The sequence below is a fragment of the Tamandua tetradactyla genome, chromosome 3 (genome assembly GCF_023851605.1).
Source record: "Tamandua tetradactyla isolate mTamTet1 chromosome 3, mTamTet1.pri, whole genome shotgun sequence".
In the NCBI taxonomy this organism is placed as follows: domain Eukaryota; kingdom Metazoa; phylum Chordata; class Mammalia; order Pilosa; family Myrmecophagidae; genus Tamandua; species Tamandua tetradactyla.
Window position 1 is genome coordinate 150,717,072 of NC_135329.1, and position 19,344 is coordinate 150,736,415.

Below are 19,344 nucleotides of genomic sequence, written 5' to 3' on the forward strand. Positions count from 1 at the left end.
CTATGGAAATACTTAAGTTAATTTTCTATATAGATAATTTTTACTAATTGCCTCTAGGATTCTGATTTGCTTCATTTTAAGACATAAATTAGGAATGGTTCATTTCAGAGGATGTGGACCCAGATGTTAGATGTGCATTGGACTCCGGTTCTCTCATGTGCAAAACAGAGATTATAAGAGTATGTATCTCATAGGGCTGTTGTGAATCTGAAGTGAGATAATAATGCTTGTTGAATGTTCTAGTTTGTTAGCTACTGGAATGCAATGTATCAGTAACAGAATGGCTTTTAAAAAGGGAAATTTAATAAGTTGCTAGGTTACAGTTCTAAGGCCATGAACAAGTCCCAATTAAAGCAAGTATATAAAAATGTCCAAATTAAGGCGCCAAGAAGGGGTTACCTTTACTCAAGAAAAGCCGACGAAGTTCAGAGTTTCTCTCCCAACTGGAAAGGCACATGGCAAATATGGCTATGTCTGCCAGCTTTCTCTCCAGGCTGCTTGTTTCATGAAGCTTCCCCGGGGATATATTCCTTCTTCATCTCCAGAGGTCTCTGGAGGTACGGGCTCTGGCTCTTGTCATTTTCACGGCTCTGAAAAGGGACTCTCTCCAAAATGTTTCTTCTTTTAAAGGATTCCAGTCAGGGCCCACCTGGAATGGGTGGAGTCACATCTCCCTCTAATCAAAAGTTAATACCCACGGTCAGGTGAGTCACAGCTCCATGGGAACAATCAAAAAGCGCCCAGCCAACAATGTGAAGTGATGATAAAAGGACATGGCTTTTCTTTTTTTTTTTAACATGGGCAGGCACTGGGAATCGAACCCGGACATGGCTTTTCTGGGTCCACCACAGATTCAAACCGGCACATTGAATAATGATAATAATAATAATAATAATAATAATAATGATGATGATGATGATGATGATGTAGAAGTGCTTAGTTGAGGATCTCTTAAGAGTTAGTGTTAATGATGGCTATTATTATTTTTACTACCAGTATTACTAATTGTTCCTACAGACCAAGTTGTACTTCTGATACAGTGTCCTAATTTGGGTTCCATAATTGATTACTTTACCCACTGTCTCGTGCAGTTCTTTTTACCTAGTACATGCTCAAGAACTAATTAGCAAATAAAGGATGTGATGACAATGAATTATACTCATTTTTGCTTTTCTTCATTTTAGGAATTTGGTTTTGTGGAAAACAGACATGGCTTATGGTTAAATATTTAATTCATTTTAAATCCTAAATTTACTAATAATACCCTGCATATACCAAGAATACTCATGGTATAAATTTATACTTACTCCTTACACAGTTATACTTACTCCTCTAGAAATTACGTTAATGTATACTGTGTATTGTGTATCTTATAAAGTTGTGCCAAGTTAAAATGATTGCCTCAGACAAGGGCAGCTTTAAGACGATTTTAACTTATATGTTGTGAAAATGTAATAAGCTCTGTTTTAAGTGGGTCACATGTTGAAAATAGGCACTCAGAAAAGACTGTGGTCTTAGTCTTCCACAGCTAAAACTTGTCTCCTTTTACTTATCCACTTAACCAGTATTGTTTGATGCCTGATCTCATTTTACAAAATAAATGCTTGCTCTCGCTTTCTTCACTGTCTACCTGCAACCTTTTAAAGCACTTGTCTAGCTCACCAGCCTACTTTGCAGCAAAACATAACCATAGTTCCCGTGTCTCTCTTGGCTTCAGTATCTCCTCCTATTTTCCCCCTTTCTCTGCGAATCAGCAGATGTGGATGACGTCATCATTGCATTTGGCAGTCTAGCTGGTGTGAAATGTTGCCCTGCCTGAAGTCAAGCGTGGTGAAAGCCTCCTTCTGCAGATTTTGCTCTGATTTAATTCAGTGTAAGTTTTGAATGAACAAGGACTTTTGATTCATGGCATCTTGGTTAAAATAAAAAAAAAAAGATCAGACTAGGGGTCAGATAAGAGTTAGGAATCACAGCCTCAAACTGGTTGATCAGTGATTAATGCAGTGATTTCATACCAACTTGTGGTGCTTTTCAAAATGCCACGAGTCGGTAAACAATGAGGAGATAAATGCTTTAAATTTCTATCAGAAAAATGATAGATGAGCTCACTTAATCATCCATGCTTTGGCTTAAACATTAAAAAACTATAACTTGGGACATTTTTTTTTCTTTCTTTACAAAATGCCTGTGAAACAATGTATACAATGTATCTCCATGTATGGCTTTAGAAAATTACTTCATGTAAAGTTTAAAAGATGGGTTAAAACCCTGTGTGATTGGTTTATTACAAAGATTTGTCTACTTTTTCAGAATGCTACGAGTTATAGGTGAGAAGGAGCACTTTTCCAAATTCTTGGAGAGGACCTGTATCCCATCCCATTACCCAGCTGCTTGGCATGGGAATGGTGAGTGACAGGGTAGGAATGAATCCTGCACAAAAGGCTGACAGTCTCTACCCAGTTTAGATGCTAAACTAGGTTGGAAGAATAAAATGGTTTATGCATTGTGTTTCCATTTTGCTTAATCCAGTCACTTACTTGACATTTCCACCTGGAATTCTCAAAGGCATCTTTTCAAACCATCATGATTAGGGACTCCTAAAAAGATGTCAGCCACTCCAGTACAGGTGTTGGGATAAAGCATGACTCATAGGCTCTGATGGAAAAATGTTTTACTCACCTAGAAAGTAATTTTAAATCACTGACAGAGCAAGGTCATCTTCACTGGTGGACGTCAGTTCCCCATAGCCAGTGGGTCTCAATCCATGGCTGAGGCAGGGATGTGTCCTCTGTGCAGCATCCCTCTCATATTCATGTTCTGCTTCATGTGCCCCTGCCTCCAGGGACAGATATACGAGCTGGATGTGAGCTGAATGTCATAAAGCATACCCACCAGAGTCAGGCTGTCTCTAGTGAATGTTTACCTATCCTTGGGACAATAGGGGAAGAAATGTACCGGTAGTCCCCTTATCTACTAGAGGTTTGTGTTTTATCCTGCCAGGCTGACACTCCTGGTCCTGAGCACAGGATGCATTTGTGTGTCCCAGGGAAGGGCTGCAGGTTGCACTAAGACGGCTCCCTACTACATAAATGTTCGATTCCCTACTTACCAACTAAACCTGTGCCTTCTGCTGTGATTCCTGTATTTGTATGATGCACCACCATTCAATTAGTTGTTCCAGCCAAAAACCTGGAGGTCACCTGGACATTTCCCACCCACTTTCAACTCCCCTGCTCATGCGAAACAGTCCTATCCATTCGTCTCCAGGATATAACCCAAATTCATCTTCTATCCCCATCTCTAGGACCATAGCCTTCTCATTTTCTTGCCCTCCTCCATCCATTCTTTTTCAATACAATCTGATTGTGTCCTACTGGTTTAAAGGCTTTTGACATCTCCCACTTTTCTTAGCAGGAACAATCCCCAGCGTATCCTTTATATGACTCCAAGTTCTCTGTCTCCTGCCTTCAGTCCTCACCTCATTTCATACTCCCTTCCCACTTGCACATTCTGCCCAAATTCCACCAGTGTTTTGTTAATACCTTGGTGTTCCCAACTTTTTCTTGTCTCAGAGACTTTGCACATGCTGGTTGCTCTATTTGAAGTGTCGTTCTCTCCTGCCCCCTCCAGTCTTAGCTTCCTCTGAGACGCATTCTTCTCTCCTCAGGTTAAGTAAGCCTTCTCCTCACCTTAGGATGAATTAAGTTCCTCTCATTTTTTTTCAAAGCAGTATTTGTAATCATATACTTAGCTGTTTAAATTTTATCTGTCTCTCGCATTAGACTAGAAGCCCATGAGAGCAAAGACAAGTTTGTTTGGTTTAAAACCATATCCCTGATTCCTTACACTATGTCTGGCAAATACTAGGTTCTCAATATATATTTTCATGCATGAATAAATGTATATCTTTTCATAAAAAGAGAATAATAACAATATCATGGTCTTAACATTTTCCTCTTGAGTGTTAAAGGTAGTCTTGACTCAGAGGCATTGAAGATAGTACTACTACTGTATGGTTTTACAGTTTCATGTGATTTTGAATATCTTGATGTTTGCTTTTCAGAGGACTACTGCTTATGTTTATTTTATGGCTCCTGACACTTGGTTAATAATTTAATTTTAAATCACTACTCTGACTTGCCTCAAATGGAGCAATATAACTTATCTAGGTTGTTTAAAATGTATGAGCTTTATTATATTGTGTAGAACAGCAAAAATAATATACTGCTTTCATAGTGAAAAAATGTGTTTTCTACACGTGTTATTTTTACCCCCACAAAGTGCTAAGTTACAGATCCTATATTGTCTCTGTAATAAAAAGATGTTGCTAGAATGCTAGGTGGAGCTGTACCAGTTATATTGTAATGTACTTCTGCAGAGTGTGCTCAGGGGTCACAGAGATGCATGTGTGAATTGACACGATGGATTTGACTGCAGCAACTTCTTTCCTGATGATTCTGCAGAACTCAAGCATGTCTTCCAAAGCTAGTGATTTCTACCTCATCAAAGCTGGGGAGTGTCTGCCTCCTCGCTCAGCTTGGATGTGCTTGTTGACTGTCTGTAGATGTCTTCTTTAGACCCAAAGGCCGAGTGTTCTTGGAATATGATTTTTTACTGTTTTCTTCTTAATTAAAAAAAAATTGACTCTAACATATGGCAACCTTTTCATAATTACACTTCTGCTAATTTGAAAGTGCTGTTACAAAGTGTATGTAATTGAACTCTGCTGTTTGCTAGGAGTCTTCCTAAAAACTCAGGCTGGGAACCTCCCCCAGGTTTAAGGATAATAGTTTCATTGCACAGTGATGTGTACACAAAACCACTGAGTTGCATGCCCCTCATGGAGAGGGGCTGGTGGTTATTCCCAGTCAATGCTGTTAGACTTCTAGGCCTATAGTACTGGGTTAGAGCCTATGCTGGATGCACAAGATTGAACAGATACAACCTCTAATGGGAAGTAAGTATGATCCAGTATCTTATGCGTAGGGCTGTCTTCAAGGGGTTTTCCCATACACTGTCTTGTCATTTGATCCTTACAACAACCCTGTATTAGTTTGTAAGCTGCTGGAATGTGATAAACTGAAATGACTTTTAAAAAGGGAAATTTAATAAATTACAAGTTTACAGTTCTAAGGAAGTGCAAGTGTCTAAATTAAGGCACCGACAGAGGTTACGTTCACTCAAGGAAGACCAGTGGGTCAAGAAAACACCTCTGTCAGCTAGGAAGTCACATGGCTGGCATCTGTTGCTCCCTTGCTCCTTCGCTCTGTTGCTTTCAGTCTTTTCCTGTGGGGGTTCTTCCCTTGGTTCTCTCCAGTTTCTGGCTTGCTTAACATCTTGTAGCAACATCTGCTGGGCTCCAAGCATCTCTAAACATCTGTGTCTCAATTCTCTAAGTGTCCACATCTGTGTCAGCTCTGCTGTGAAGTTTCTGTCAGGTCCGAGACTTCTGTTGTTTCTAACACTCTCCAAGTGTTCCCTCTTTTAAAGGACTTCAGTAAAATAATCAAGACTCACTTGGACTTCTCTATGAAGTCACATCCCTAGGAAGTGGGTGAGGACTAGAAACTGGCATTGTTAGACAGAATATGCTGATGGGAAAACTGAGCTTAAGATGAGTTATGACTTGTTCGAATGTATTTAGTAAGTGGCAGAACTGGCACTCAAAACCTTATCTTGGACTATAAGCCTCAGCCCTAAGTTATACAGCATACCCTAAAGAAATTCAGAGAAGGGAAAGAGCGAAATATTCATGTGCTACTGGGATAATGGCCAAAATGGTCTCCTTCCCGTGGTCTCTGCCCTTTCTGCTCTCACTGCTTTGGAAGAGGCCCTAAAAGCTGACCTTGTAGCATCTGGTGGATCCTGGCCTCTTCCCTTCTCTCATTCCATCATTATAGCATCTTTTCTAGGTTTTTTCAGTCTTGACCTTACTGCTGCTCTTGACCATCTCTGGATTTCCAGTGTTTTCCTTGTCCTACTTCCCTCACAATTCACCATCCTCCATCTTCCTTCTTCCTTTCACTGTGAAACCCCTTCCAAGAACATACTGTACTCCCCAATCTGATAGTGTTTATCAGTAAAATCTCCAGTGGTGCCTGAATTGTCATTTTTCTGTCCTCACTCTCCCTGTTCTCTGCAGTCCTTACTTCTCTTTGCAGACCAGCTACCATATCCTGAAAATGTCTCCTCTTGTGGTTTCTGGGCGTCTGCTCCCTGGCTGTGTTCCTGCTGCTCTGTGGCTTCCACTGTCCTTCCTCCACCATCGACCCCTTAAATGTTGACATTTCCTGAGTGGTTCCAGTGGTCCTCCAAGGCTTAAGAACTGAATGTTATCCATTGCTATCTCTTCATGTCCAGCAGCTACCCCTACCACAAAGAACAACCACTCCAAACCTAGATCACCAGTTCTTGCTGTCTCTGGCTGTCTGTGTATATTCATATCACGCCTTGCCCAAATTCTCTCCATCTATTAATGGAACTTCCCCTAATAAAAGCTTTGGTGTCTTCTTATAGGGTCATCTGGAAATCTTTTTTTTTTTTTTTTTAATATATATTTTTTTATTAATTAAAAAAAGAATTAACAAAACAATTAGAAGTCATTCCAATCTACATGTACAATCAGTAATTCTTAATAACATCACATAGTTGCATATTCATCATTTCTTAGTACATTTGCATCGATTTAGAAAAAGAAATAAAAAGACAACAGAATAAGAATTAAAACAATAATAGAAAGAAAAAAAAAACAAAAACAAAAACAAAAAACCTATACCTCACATGCAGCTTCATTCAGTGTTTTAACATAATTGCATTACAATTGGGTAGTATTGTGCTGTCCATTTCTGAGTTTTTATATCCAGTCCCGTTGTACAGTCTGTATCCCTTCAGCTCCAATTATCTCTTTTTTTTTTTTAAGTGAGCGATTAGAGTTTTATTTGAGGCATAAAAGCACATTGTGTTTTCGTCATTTTAAGGCTCTGGTTTCTAAGATAGGACTTTGTTTCACTCTCTACCACAGCTTCTTGGAAAATGAATTAGAAAGGAAGCAAGGTGCAGACAGGAAAGAAATTACTGTTGTTGGGAGGTTGCAAAGAAAGGGAGAAGCTTATTCAAAAGAGTGTACACATAACAGAGCCCCAAGAATGAGGAGGGTAGTATGTGGGGGTGGGAAGGTCTCCAGTCCTGGTGTTGGCAGTGAAACGGTCATCACCTCTTTCCACAGCAAGGACTCACCCCTAGGTGGAGGCAGCAGGGTTGACTTGGCAGTTCTGACTTGCAGCAAGGTGTCCTTCCAGTTCAGTCACCTGGCACCCCGAGGAATTAAAAGAGGAACGGCAGGGTCTATTCCATGGACACTGCTACTTGTTCAATGAAGCTGGCCAGGTTTATGTCCGGTTCTGAAAGGCCTGCACATTCATGGGTACTCAAGGTGATGTGGACCTTGTTGTACACGTTAAACCATTCAGGATGGTGTCGAGTTTCTCAGCCTGCAGGGCCACTCTGGTCATGAACCCAAATGCCCATCGCAGTGAAGAGTCCCAGGTTAGTGTTCTGAGAGAAGAGAGTCCTGGATCCCGTTTGGTGGCTAGTTTCAGGCCCTGTTGAAGTCTTTGAAATTGAACTGCTTGAAGATGGCATTGCGGCCTTCCAGCTCATTCCATCCCACAGCCCTCAGGTTTGGCAGCAGTTGGTCTCTCTCCTCAGCACTTATCCTGTGTGCTTTGCCGGCCATGTCTGAGTGCGGGGCGGATGCGGGCGAGCGGTAGGCCGGGCGCACTTGGAAGCGCCACGGGCCTTGCCTCATCTGGAAATCTTGATGCTTTTATCTCAGAATTATTTACCATGGCCTCCTAATTAGCCTCCCTTTCGGTCTCATTGCATTCCGGGATATCTTCCATTCTGCTTCTAGAGTTGCCTTCCTCTCAGTTTAGTCTGATCATATTATTCTCCCGATTAAAGGTCTCTGACTCTGCATTCGTCTTCTCTATAAAGTGAGAACCAATTCCGTTCATAGTCACAAGTAACTGTGCCCTACCTGCAGTATAAGGATATCTTCAAGCCCTTTCTCTACATGTAGGTGGTGCTGAGACCTACCAGAACTGCGTTTGGTATGTTGGCATTCAATTCAGGACTTTCTCTCTTTGGGACTTCTTTTATTTGTGATTCATCTGAGTCCTCTCCTCACCTCCTTTCCTTATCCATAGAGTTTCCCTGTCTGTATGCTCGTTTGTAGCAGTAGCAGGATCTTGGTTGGAATCTGGTGTTTCTTTCTTTCTCCCCCTTTAGGTAATTTGAAGTTTGTGGTGTTCTCTGTATCCTACTAATGGCTTGGTCCTGTGGTTTTATTTGCCCTCACATTGATTTTTTGGTCTTTTGGAAAGGATACATAGAGAGATTTAATCTGATCCGGGCGGCCACTCTTTTCCAGACCTTGAAGTACCTGCAGGAATAGTTATATTCTTCCCACTTCATAGCTGAGAAAACTAAGACTCAGGAATGCTTAATGACTTAGCCAAGATTGCACAGATACTAAGTGCCTGGTTTTTATAAATTTTTTGTATTTTTAACTTTTTTATTGTATAGTATAACATATATACAGAGCAAAGAAATTAAAAAGCAATAGTTTTCAAAGCACTCTTCAACACGTAGTTACAGGACAGATCCCAGAGTTTGTCATGGGCTACCATATGATCCTCTCAGAGTTTTCCTTCTAGCTACCCTAGAATACAGGAGGACTTAAATATTTTTTTTATCATCACAATCGCCTTTTTTCCCCTTCTTTTTTTTGTGAAAAGCAACATATATACAAGAAAGCTATAAATTTCAAAGCACAGGACCACAATTAGTTGTACAACATATTTCAGAGTTTAACATGGGTTACAATTTCACAATTTTAGGTTTTTACTTCTAGCTGCTCTAAAATACTGGAGACTAAATGAGATATAATTTAATAATTCAGCATTCATATTCATTTGTTAAATCCTATCTTCTCTGTAGAACTCCACCATCACCTTTGATCCTTCCATCCCTCTCTTTAGGGGTGTTTGGGCTATGGCCATTCTTAATTTTTCATATTGGAAGGGTCTGTCACTAATATGGGGTAGGAAGATGGAACTATCTGATGTTCTGGAGAGGCTGGGCTAGGTTTCAGGACTTACCTGGACCAGGGACCCATCTGGAGGTTGTAGGTCTCTGGAAAGGTGCTCTAGTGCATGGAACCCTTGTGGAATCTTATATATTACCCTAGGTGTTCTTTAGGGTTGCTAGGTGCCTACTTTTAAGGAGAACTCTTTTTTTCCCCATGTATCAAAGGGAAAATTTAATCCCATGTTAAGAAACTTAGTTGTAGTATAGCAGGAGGGGCAATGTGAATTTTCTAGATACTTTTTAAAAGTGCTATGGGGAAGTGAAAGGCCTTTCAAATTGTTTAATGTTGCTTTAAAGAAGTTTTGAGATTTGGTTGTGGGTGTAATGATGTATAAATATTTTTAAACTGAAAGTTTATCTAGCTTTTTCTTTTTACAATAAAGTAAAATTTTTTTTGGTTCTTTTTAAAAATCGACACCAAGAAAATAACCCTAATGTTAGTTGTTTTAGGGTTAGGAAAGGACAGCCACTGCTGGAGAGCAAGTTTCTATTTTATTAAGAATGAGGAAATATTGCTCTATATACATACAGTCAGGTTCTTGTTGCTGATAGAATGAGGATAGAGATGTTACTGTCAAATCTTTGGACTGTGTTTCTCCAGAACTTTTGGTTTGGGGATTTGAGGATTACAAATGGCCACTATTTGAGAGGAAGAGATGAGAGTTGTCTGGTTTGTTTCACTTTCTGTCTGTGCAAGTAACATCTATTCAATGCTGATATTTCGGAAAACAAACAAGAACAGAGAAAGAAAAAGAAATCAACTGAAATCTCACGATCCAGAATTAATTGTTTTTTTCCTATGTATATTGTATCTTCTAAATAAAATATTATATAGTGCATACTTCTTTGTAGCCTTTTCACTTACCAATAAAATATGAACATTTTCTAATAAATCATCTATGACATGGTATTTAGTAGCTATGAATTTATTTTCTTACTTGCATGTGTTATACCTTAACCAGTCCCCTATTATTGATTTAGATTGTCTTAGTTTTTTCCATTATTATAGCAATACAGCGAGTATCCTTCCAAATCTATCTTTGCACACATTTCTGATGGTATAAAAAGAAGTCACTGACATAGAATGAAATAAAAACACTAACCTAATTCACAAGGCTACTGCTTTTCTTCCCAGCCTCACTCTCAACTCCCTTTACTAACTAGGCTACATTTTTCCTTCCTTGGGGCTTCTACACCAGTTGAACCTTCCGTCTGAAATACATGGTACCCCATTCTTCATGTAAATAACTATTGCTCTTCCTTCCAGTTTCATTTTAAATGTTACGTCCATAGAATGGAAACCTCAGATTCTGCGATCTAAATTAGAGCCCCCACCACAGCTCTGAACATGATGTGTAATCTTAGGTTCATTTGTAGGATTATTTTTCTGCTGTCTTTCCCCTCTCTGGCAGTGCTGTGAGAAGATTGGGGCTGTGTCTGTTTTGTTCACCTTTGAACTTCAACCTTAAGTGCTGTCCCTGGCTCATAATAGACCTTCACCAAATATTCGAATACAAAAAGAAAGTGTAGACGTATTGAGCTCTGTTTGCTTCTGGCTGTGAGTGAGCTGAGGTGTCTCTTTTTCCTTTCTAGAGGAGAGGATGTTGATTTGATTCTCTGTTTTTGTCCAGCAGAGAAGTCCTAAGGACTTCAGGCGTGGGACTTACCTTTAACCGAACAAGGGAGTGGTGGACTCAGAGGGACAGATGATAGATTTTGGCAGAGTAAGACTCAGAGGAGGGTGGGAAGAACCAAATTCTGTTTCTGTCTCAGTTGTGATTCCTAATAGGGGTTGATGAATTGAAAAAGACCATTCTTAAGGTTTTTATTTGGTAAACCATCTACTCTGTCGGTATTTTAAAGTCAAACTTAGCAACAATTGCTGTTATTCACAGCAACAATTGCTGTGAATGTGTCATTTCTATGGGAAGAGCTTTTCATGGGCGCAGAAAGGAGTTTACAAGGGAATCTTCATGCTTGATTACTGCAGAGGAGGCACTTTCACCAAGAGTCTCTCAGTAACTGTAGTATGTCATTCTGGCACTCGAATCTATCCTCCCAGGCACGAAGATACTGGGGACTTTTAAGGCTCACAGTAATCTTGGTTTTGCAGACAGTTGTTCTTTCTGATTACATGTTCTTCCTAAAGCAGTGAAGCCACAGAAGTACTATGTTGATTTAAATTCTGAATTTTTATAAAAATGACAGTTCCCTCATAGGCCTTGGCGCCAAATGGAGACAATTTCCTTGTTGCTACTCTACTGCATTTTCCTCTTCACGCTGTGAATAATGGTGTTAGCAGCTAGCCTGTGTGTGTGCTTGTCATTGTGTAATTTCTCCTTTCAAAATGCTGTATGCCAAGCAGAAAGAAATCTGCGTTATTAGGTTTTCCAGGTTTGTTTTTGTTCTTTTCTGTTCCTAAGACTATCTGAGGCTGAAGAGTAGTGTTATATTGTTATAGTCATTATATTAGCCATTACCCCAAAAATGCAGTGGCTGAGTTGTTAATTACTAATTCCTGGATTGAAAGGCCATAATCTGTTTTCTGAAATTGTTGCCAAAAAAGATGTAAAGTCTTTAATGCTATCACTTCATTTCCCTTTTTAAAAAATAGCACTTATTAAAATAAAAACCATTTTTATTGAGAAGTATCCACCCACATACAGTCCAACCATATTATACATACAGTGGCTCACTGTATCATCACACAGTTGTGTATTCTGCACCATGATCAGTTTTACATCATTTGCATCATTCCAGAAAAAGGAATAAAAAGCAGAAAAAAAGAGTTCATACATCCCATATCTCTTACCCCTCTCTCACTGACCCATAGTATTTCAGTCTACCCAATCTTTACCCTTTATCTCCCCCATTTATTTATTTATTAACATTTTTTAAATTGTGAAATATAGCATTTCTTAAAATTGTGAAATATATATACAAAACACATTTCCAAGTACATTTAACAAGTAGTTGTAGGAAAGATTTTAAAGTTTGGTATGGGTTGCAGTTCAACGATTTTTCGTTTTTTCTTCTAGCTGCTCCAAGGCACTGGCGACTAACAGAAATATCAATATAAAGATTCAGCAGTCATGCTCATTTATTAAATCCTATCTTCTCTGTTATACTCCTCCTTCTCTTTAAATAGCGTATATACATAAAAGCAGTAAATTTCAAAGTACATCATAACAGTTAGTTGTAGAACAGATTTCAGAGTTTCATATGGGTTATAATTCCCTAATTTTAGATTTTTATTTCTAGCCACTCTAAGGAACTGGAAGCTAAGAGAAATATGAGTATAATGATTCAGCACTCATATTTATTTGTTAAACCCAACCTTCTCTATATAACTGCATCTTCACCTTTGATCTTTCTCCCACTCTTTAGGGGTATTTGGGCTGTGCCCATTCTAACTTTTTCATGTTGAAAGGGGCTGTCAAATAATTAGGGGTAGGGGGATGGAGCTAGTTGATGGTCTAGAGGGACTTACTTGTCCAGGGGCCCATTTCAGGACTTACTTGTCCAGGGGCCCATCTGAAGGTTGTAGGTTTTGGAGAGTTACCCTAGTGCATGGAACCTTTGTAGAATCTTTTATCTTATACCCTAGGTATTCATTAGGATTGGCAGGAATGGTTTTGATAAGTTATGATGGTAGCAATGTCTTACTGAAACGTGCGTGAAAGTGACTTCCAGTGTAGTCTATCAACTCTATTTTAAATCCCTCAGTCACTGATACTTTATTAGCTATGCTTCTTTTCCCCCTTTTGGTCAGGATGACGAAGTAGATCCCATGGTGATAGGGCCAGACTCATCTCTGGAGGTCATCTCCCATGCCACCATGGAGACTTTCTTCCCTGGATGTCATGTCCCATGTAGGGGGGAGGGCAATGGTTGGAAAAAGAAATATTTTTCCCCCTAAACCTAAGTGAGTGGAGTTGCCACTGCCTAGTTTATGTCTACTGTTTTACTAAGAGGTAGATAAAACAAAAGTGAAATGGGGCTTCTATGAGGCCCCACCATTAGAGGTTGGGCAGGTGCTGGGGTCACCCATGGAGCTCCCTGACTACAAAGATGGCCTGACCCAATCCATAGGACTGGCCCTTGGACTCTCCGGGCAAAGGATCCTGCTCTACTTCTTCTCCTGGGGCCAACTGTTCCCTAGCATGCTGAAAAGGGCCTACAGGTAGAGGCAGAACGTTTCAAAGAAACCCTGCTGAAGAGGTCTAAGCCCTGGCTTACCCTCGCTCTCCCAGGCTTCCTGACTTTGGGGCAGTGGTGGGCTCCAGGCCACGCCCCAGATCTCTGCTCCAACCAGCCCCATCTTATGGAAGGGAGAAGGTAAGTCCTTTCCTCACTGTGTGGTCTGACAAAGCTCTAGCAGGTGAGAGAGGGACAAGCTGGAGGAAAAGGGGTGAAACATAGGCTCCCAGGGCAAGAAAGGCAGAAAGGGGAGACCTAATGGCCAGCCTGCCCAACCCAACCAATACTTGGGAAGCATCTTGGCAGGCCCACCGGTTCCCCAAGGACAAACCTTCTGTGGCACAGCCTCAGTTCACTTCTGCTGGCTGGTATTCGTTCTCTGGGAGTCACACCCTTATGCACAAGTCCCTGCCCTTGGTTCAGATCTTATTGTAAGGATTGAGGTAGCTATTCATTTATACTTGTAGCATCCATCAACCTGCGGTTACTCAAAACACATGGAGCTTCCTGCTAATTCATTTAAGTAAAAACATATTCTTCCTTTCCTTTTGATTTGAGTCCAGACTCAACCACACTAAAGCACCAGTAATGGCACCATTATCCTATTCCCCAAAGGGTGCATGGGGCAGAGGTGTCAAGGTTGGGGCTCTCGACCTCACCCTCTAAATCCACCTTCAGTTGTGAGGCCACCTCTCTGTCCTGTACCCTGAAAAAGAAGCCTTATGTATCCAAAGGAAAGAAACTGAAGTCTTCAGCTGGTGTTACTATAGGTCTGAATTAAAGAGAAATGTTCTGCATCTAAATCTCTGAGATATTTAGAAAGAAATGGCTTTTCTGTCCCCTGGCACTGATGAGGATTTTCCTTTGATTTATCTGCAATTACTGTGTCAGGCTGTACTGTTTTCCTTCTACCAGTTTCCAGCAAACAGACAAAACAGTTGCATGGATCTCCCCATAAACACTTCAGGGGAAACATTGCTGATAACCTGTACTCTTGACTTCAGTTGTCTGAGTTCGTAAATTATAGTTAATCCATATGAGTGAGGCATGATAATATTTGTGTTTTTGTTTCTGACATTTTATTCACACACTGTCCTAAAGTTTCACCTAGCTGCATGCATCACAACTTCATTCCTTCTTGTAGCCACTCACTCAGTAGCCTGTTGTATGTATACACCACAGTTCCCCCTTCCATTCCTCAGCTGTTGCATTGTTAGGCCACCTCCTTCCATTGCTCATTGGGAACCCTGCCACCATAAACACCAGTGTGTAAATGTCCATTTATGTCCCCATTCTCAGTTCCTCCAGGTATATACCTAGCAATGGGGTTTCAGGTTCATATGGCAACCCCACCCCTAGCCTCCTGTGGAACCACCACTCTGCCCTCTAAGAGGCTGCACCTCTGTTTCCCTACAGACAGTGAATAGGTACATCTCTTCCTCCATATTTTCTCTAGCACTTGTTTCTCTCTGTTCATTTTTAGACAGTTTTATTCGTGCTTCATACAATCCAACCTAAGTGTATAGCCATACCTTTACCACCATAATCTATATGAAGACATTTCCTTTTCTTCTGCAAAAACCTATACCCCTCCCCATTCCCCCTACCTGTTGACATTTAGTTTTGGCATAATACCTTTGTTACATTCAGTGGAAGCATATTACAATGTTACTGTTGACTATAGAACCTACTTTGCATTGATTGTTCCTTTTCCTGTATACCATCCTTTTCAACAGCTTGCAATGTTGACATTCATTTGTTCTTCCTCATGAAAATACGTTTTTATATATGTACATTTAATTGCCATCATGGTCTACTCTAGGCATTCCTAAGTTATACTGTCTCAGTCTTAATCCTCTATCTTTCCTTCTGGTTTCATATGTGCCCCCAGCCTTTCTCCATCAAATATAATCACATTCAGCTTTATATTATTGTACTGCAATCAGGTAGTTTTGTGGTATCGTTTCCTGAATTTTAACAATCAATCCTGTTGCACAGTCTATTCCTTCAACACAAAATGCTCAGTCTCTACCCTCTTTCTATTTCCTGATCACTGATGTTCTTAACTTTTAACTCTCAAAGTTCACTCATTAGTGTTAGTTCTTATTAGTAGGACCATACAGTATTTATTCTTTAGTTTCTGTCTGATTTCAGACAGTATAATGTCCTCAAGCTTCACCCACATTGTTATTGCTTCATGACTTTATTCTGTCTTACAGCTGCATGGTATTCCATCGTATGTATATACCACAGCTTGTTTAGCTACTCATCCATTGATAGACGTTTGGATTGTTTCTGTTTCTTGGTAGTCATAAATAATGCTGCTATAAAATCAATGTACAAATGTCTGTTTGTGTCCTTACCTTCAGTTCCTCTGAATGTTTTTCTTGTAATGGAATTGCTGGATCATATGACAGTTCTATGCTTAACTTCCTGAGGAACCGCCAGTATACCTTCCAGAGCATTCCACCAATGGTGGATAAATGTTCCTCTGTCTCTACATCCTCTTAAGCCCTTGTCGTTTCTGTTTTTTTTCCGCAGTGGCCGTTCTACTGGGTGTCAGATGATAGCTCTTTGTGGTCTTGATTTGCATTTCCCTAATAGCCAGTGAAGTTGAGCGTCTTTTCATGTGCCTTTTAGCCATTTGTGTTTCCTCTTCTGAGAAATGTGTGTTCATATCTTTTGCCCATTTTTAAATTGGATTGTCGTTGTGTTTTTGAGTTGAAGAATCTCTTTATATATTCTGGATACTAAATGCTTATCTGATAGTTGGCTGTCTCCCAATTGTGTAGACTACCTTTTTACTTTCCTGACAAAGTTCTTTGGTGCACAAAAGTGCTTAATTTTAAAGAGGTCCCATTTATCTATTTCTTTTTTCAATGTTCATGCTTTACTTGTAAGGTCTAGGAAACCAGCTCCTATTACAAGATTTATAAGATATTTCCCTACATTTTCTTCTAACAGTTTTATGGTCTTGACTCTAAAGTTTAGGTCTTTGAACCATTTTGAGTTGATTTTTGTGTAAGGTGTGAGATGGGGCTCCTCTTTCATTCTTTTGCATATGGATATTCAGTTCTCAATACCGTTTATTGAAGAGGCTGCTCTGTCCCATTTTGCTTGGCTTAACTGCCTTATCAAAGATCAGTTGTCTACAAATGAGAGGGTCTAGTTTATTTCTGAACACTCAATTTGATTCCGTTGGTCAGTTTATCTATATTTATGCCAGTAACATGCTGTTTTGACCACTGTAGCTTCATAATATGCTTTAAAATCAGGTAGTATGAGACCTCCCATTCACTTTTCTTTTTCAGGACATTTTTTGTTATTTGGGGCACCCTGCCCTTCCAAATGAATTTAGTTATTGGTTTTCCTATTTCTGCAAAGTATGTTGTTGGGATTTTAATTACTATTGCATTGAATCTATAAATCAATTTGGGTAGAATTGACAATTTTAACTATATTTAGTCTTCTAATTTATGAACATAATATGCCCATCCATTTATTTAGGTCTTCCATGATTTCTTATAGCAATTACTTGTGGTTTTCTGTGTATAGGTCTTTTGTTAAAAATAGCATTAATTTTAGTACTTTATCATAGGGGTTGGCAAATTTCTCTCTAAAGGATGGACAGGACATATTTTAGGCTTTGTGGGCCATATGGTCTCTGTTGCTTGTTATTACATTTTGCTGTTATAGCATGAAAGTGGCCATAGAAAATACATAAACAAATGGGCATGACTGCATTCCAATAAAACTTTATTTACAAAAACAAGCAAAGGGTAGTTTGCTGACCTCTGTGTTTTAGCATAATTGCCTAAACCAATTTATTTAAATAGGGAAGATAATTTGAATGAAACAAATAATTTGTTCAGGACCTAAACTTAGATTTTAGAGAATTGCTTGGTGATCTTCATTAAATAAATATGATTGAGTCAGATGCCATCTATATAAAAAATTGCGATATTGGGTTACATGAGGCCACTTGAACAAAATTTAAATATATAGAGAGGCATAAATACTACCCATTCCTTATTACTAATGCTAATACTCCTAGACTATCTTTGGTCAACATGAAATTGAATACCTGCTATTCCTTCCTTCCTGCCTTGTTGAGATATCTTCATGGTGCCACCCCATCAAAAAATTGGTTTGGATATTCTGTCAAAATCTATGTTAATTTGGTACATGGGTACATGAGTAATACCCATGTCATCATGGACTCCAGTATGCCCAGTATGAGGGACTACTAGTTTCTCTGCAGCACTTGAGCATTTCTGACAGCATGGACTGTGAACAGACTCTATAGAAGGTGACGAATTTGGAGAACATTCAAGCTGCTGTATAAGAGTAGAAGTTGTCAAAGTGGCGTCATGACATGGTTGTTTTGAAGAGATCAGCCTTGTGTTGTGTCATGGGCATATCATTAACAAGTTGGGAGAAAATGTGCTTTAGGAGTTGCTTTTAAAGGAAAAGTAGGGATGGATGATTTGGTTGGGCACTTTCTTTTGTGAGGGAGCCTCTATCAGGAGACATGAGAACTTCAGACACTGATGATTAAGTATGGTGTGGATAAAGATTTGTTAATAATTCAGCGATTAAATGGAATTTTAGATCTGTTCCAGCCCTTTTCATTTCACAGATGGGGAAATGGAAGCCCAGAGGGTATTGGTTACCAAGTCTCAAGTTGTAGAAATCTGTGTCATCTGTCTAAAAGTTGGCCATGTTGCCTCTCTGTGATTAAATGTGCATTGGTTATCACTGGCACTGATGACTGCCTTTGGGGACCCTTCTCAGCTTTGGTGTCTGTAACATGTACTTTTAGTCTCCAGTGTCTTGGAACAGCTAGAAGAAAAACTAAAAAAATCATGGAACTATAACCCATACCTAACTTTAAAATCTGTTCTATAACTACTTGGTAAAACATACTTGGAAATTAATTGCTGTTTTTTATATATGTTATATTTCACAATTTAAAAAAAAGTTAAAAATAAAGGAATGAATAGAATAGAATAGCAGAGTGAATCCCTGTGTAACCATTACCCAGCCTCAACAGTTATCAATATGCTGCCATCCTTGTATCATCTGTACCTTCACGAGATCTCACTCGCATATAATAATGGTGGGTGGTGGGTTGTTGATTTTTTTTAAGTTTATATACACAGAAAAGCTCTAATATCCCCTGAAAGCTTTCTCCTGCCTCCTTTTCCTCATTCTCTTTTCACAACCACCGTTCAGGTTTTTTCACCTGAGATTAGTTTACTTGTTCTTGAATTTCATATTAATGGACTCTCTCATTATGCACTATTTTGCATCTGTCTTCTTTCGTCCAGCAAAATGTCTGTAAAGCTCTAATCTTTTGACCAGAGTTCAGTTCTGTTTGTTGTTGCTGGAGCTGTTTCCCCATCTCATAGTAACAGAAAGATGAGTCCCTGAACGATATGCTGAGGAAGCCCAGCCTCTGGCCTCATGTCATCATTGCTTGAGCTCATGTGGAAAGATGAGCAAGAATCAAGGAACAGTGATTCTCTCCAGCAGGTTGGTGGTGGAGGGGATGACACACCGTGAAATGGTTAGGCTGTAGGTGGCCGAGTCATCTGCTTATAAAGTTTGCAACCCTGACCCTCTGTCCCCATGCTGATTTCCCTTAATGTACCTGCCTATGTGCTTTTTGGAAGCCTCTTACTGTCCTGAAGTTTTAAGATCAAGTACTGATAATTTTAAGATCCAGAAAGCCATTTACCTGTCTCGTCATTTTTAATGGAATTACTTAATGGCTCAGTGTTGCTAATTAAGTAGAAGAGAAATGATCAAAATAGTGGTTAAATTACTGTACCTAGACTTGCATTTAATTTATTTTCAACAGTAGAATTAGATCCAACTGTATTTTTCTTCTGTGGGGAATTTTCTTTGAATTCTTTAACTCAGTTATCTTTATTTTAGGTTGGAAAAGGATAACTCAGCCCCCCCCCCCCCCAAAAAAAGACAGAATTGTCA

At 39.5% G+C, this 19,344-nt stretch overlaps 1 protein-coding gene and 1 pseudogene across 9 annotated transcripts in view; one reads left to right on the forward strand and one right to left on the reverse strand.

Moving 5' to 3' along the window:
• Positions 1-19,344, forward strand: part of OSBPL6 (oxysterol binding protein like 6) — a 224,105-nt gene that overhangs the window by 67,053 nt on the left and 137,708 nt on the right. The window lies entirely within an intron of this gene.
• Positions 7,301-7,519, reverse strand: LOC143677812 (pterin-4-alpha-carbinolamine dehydratase pseudogene; annotated as a pseudogene).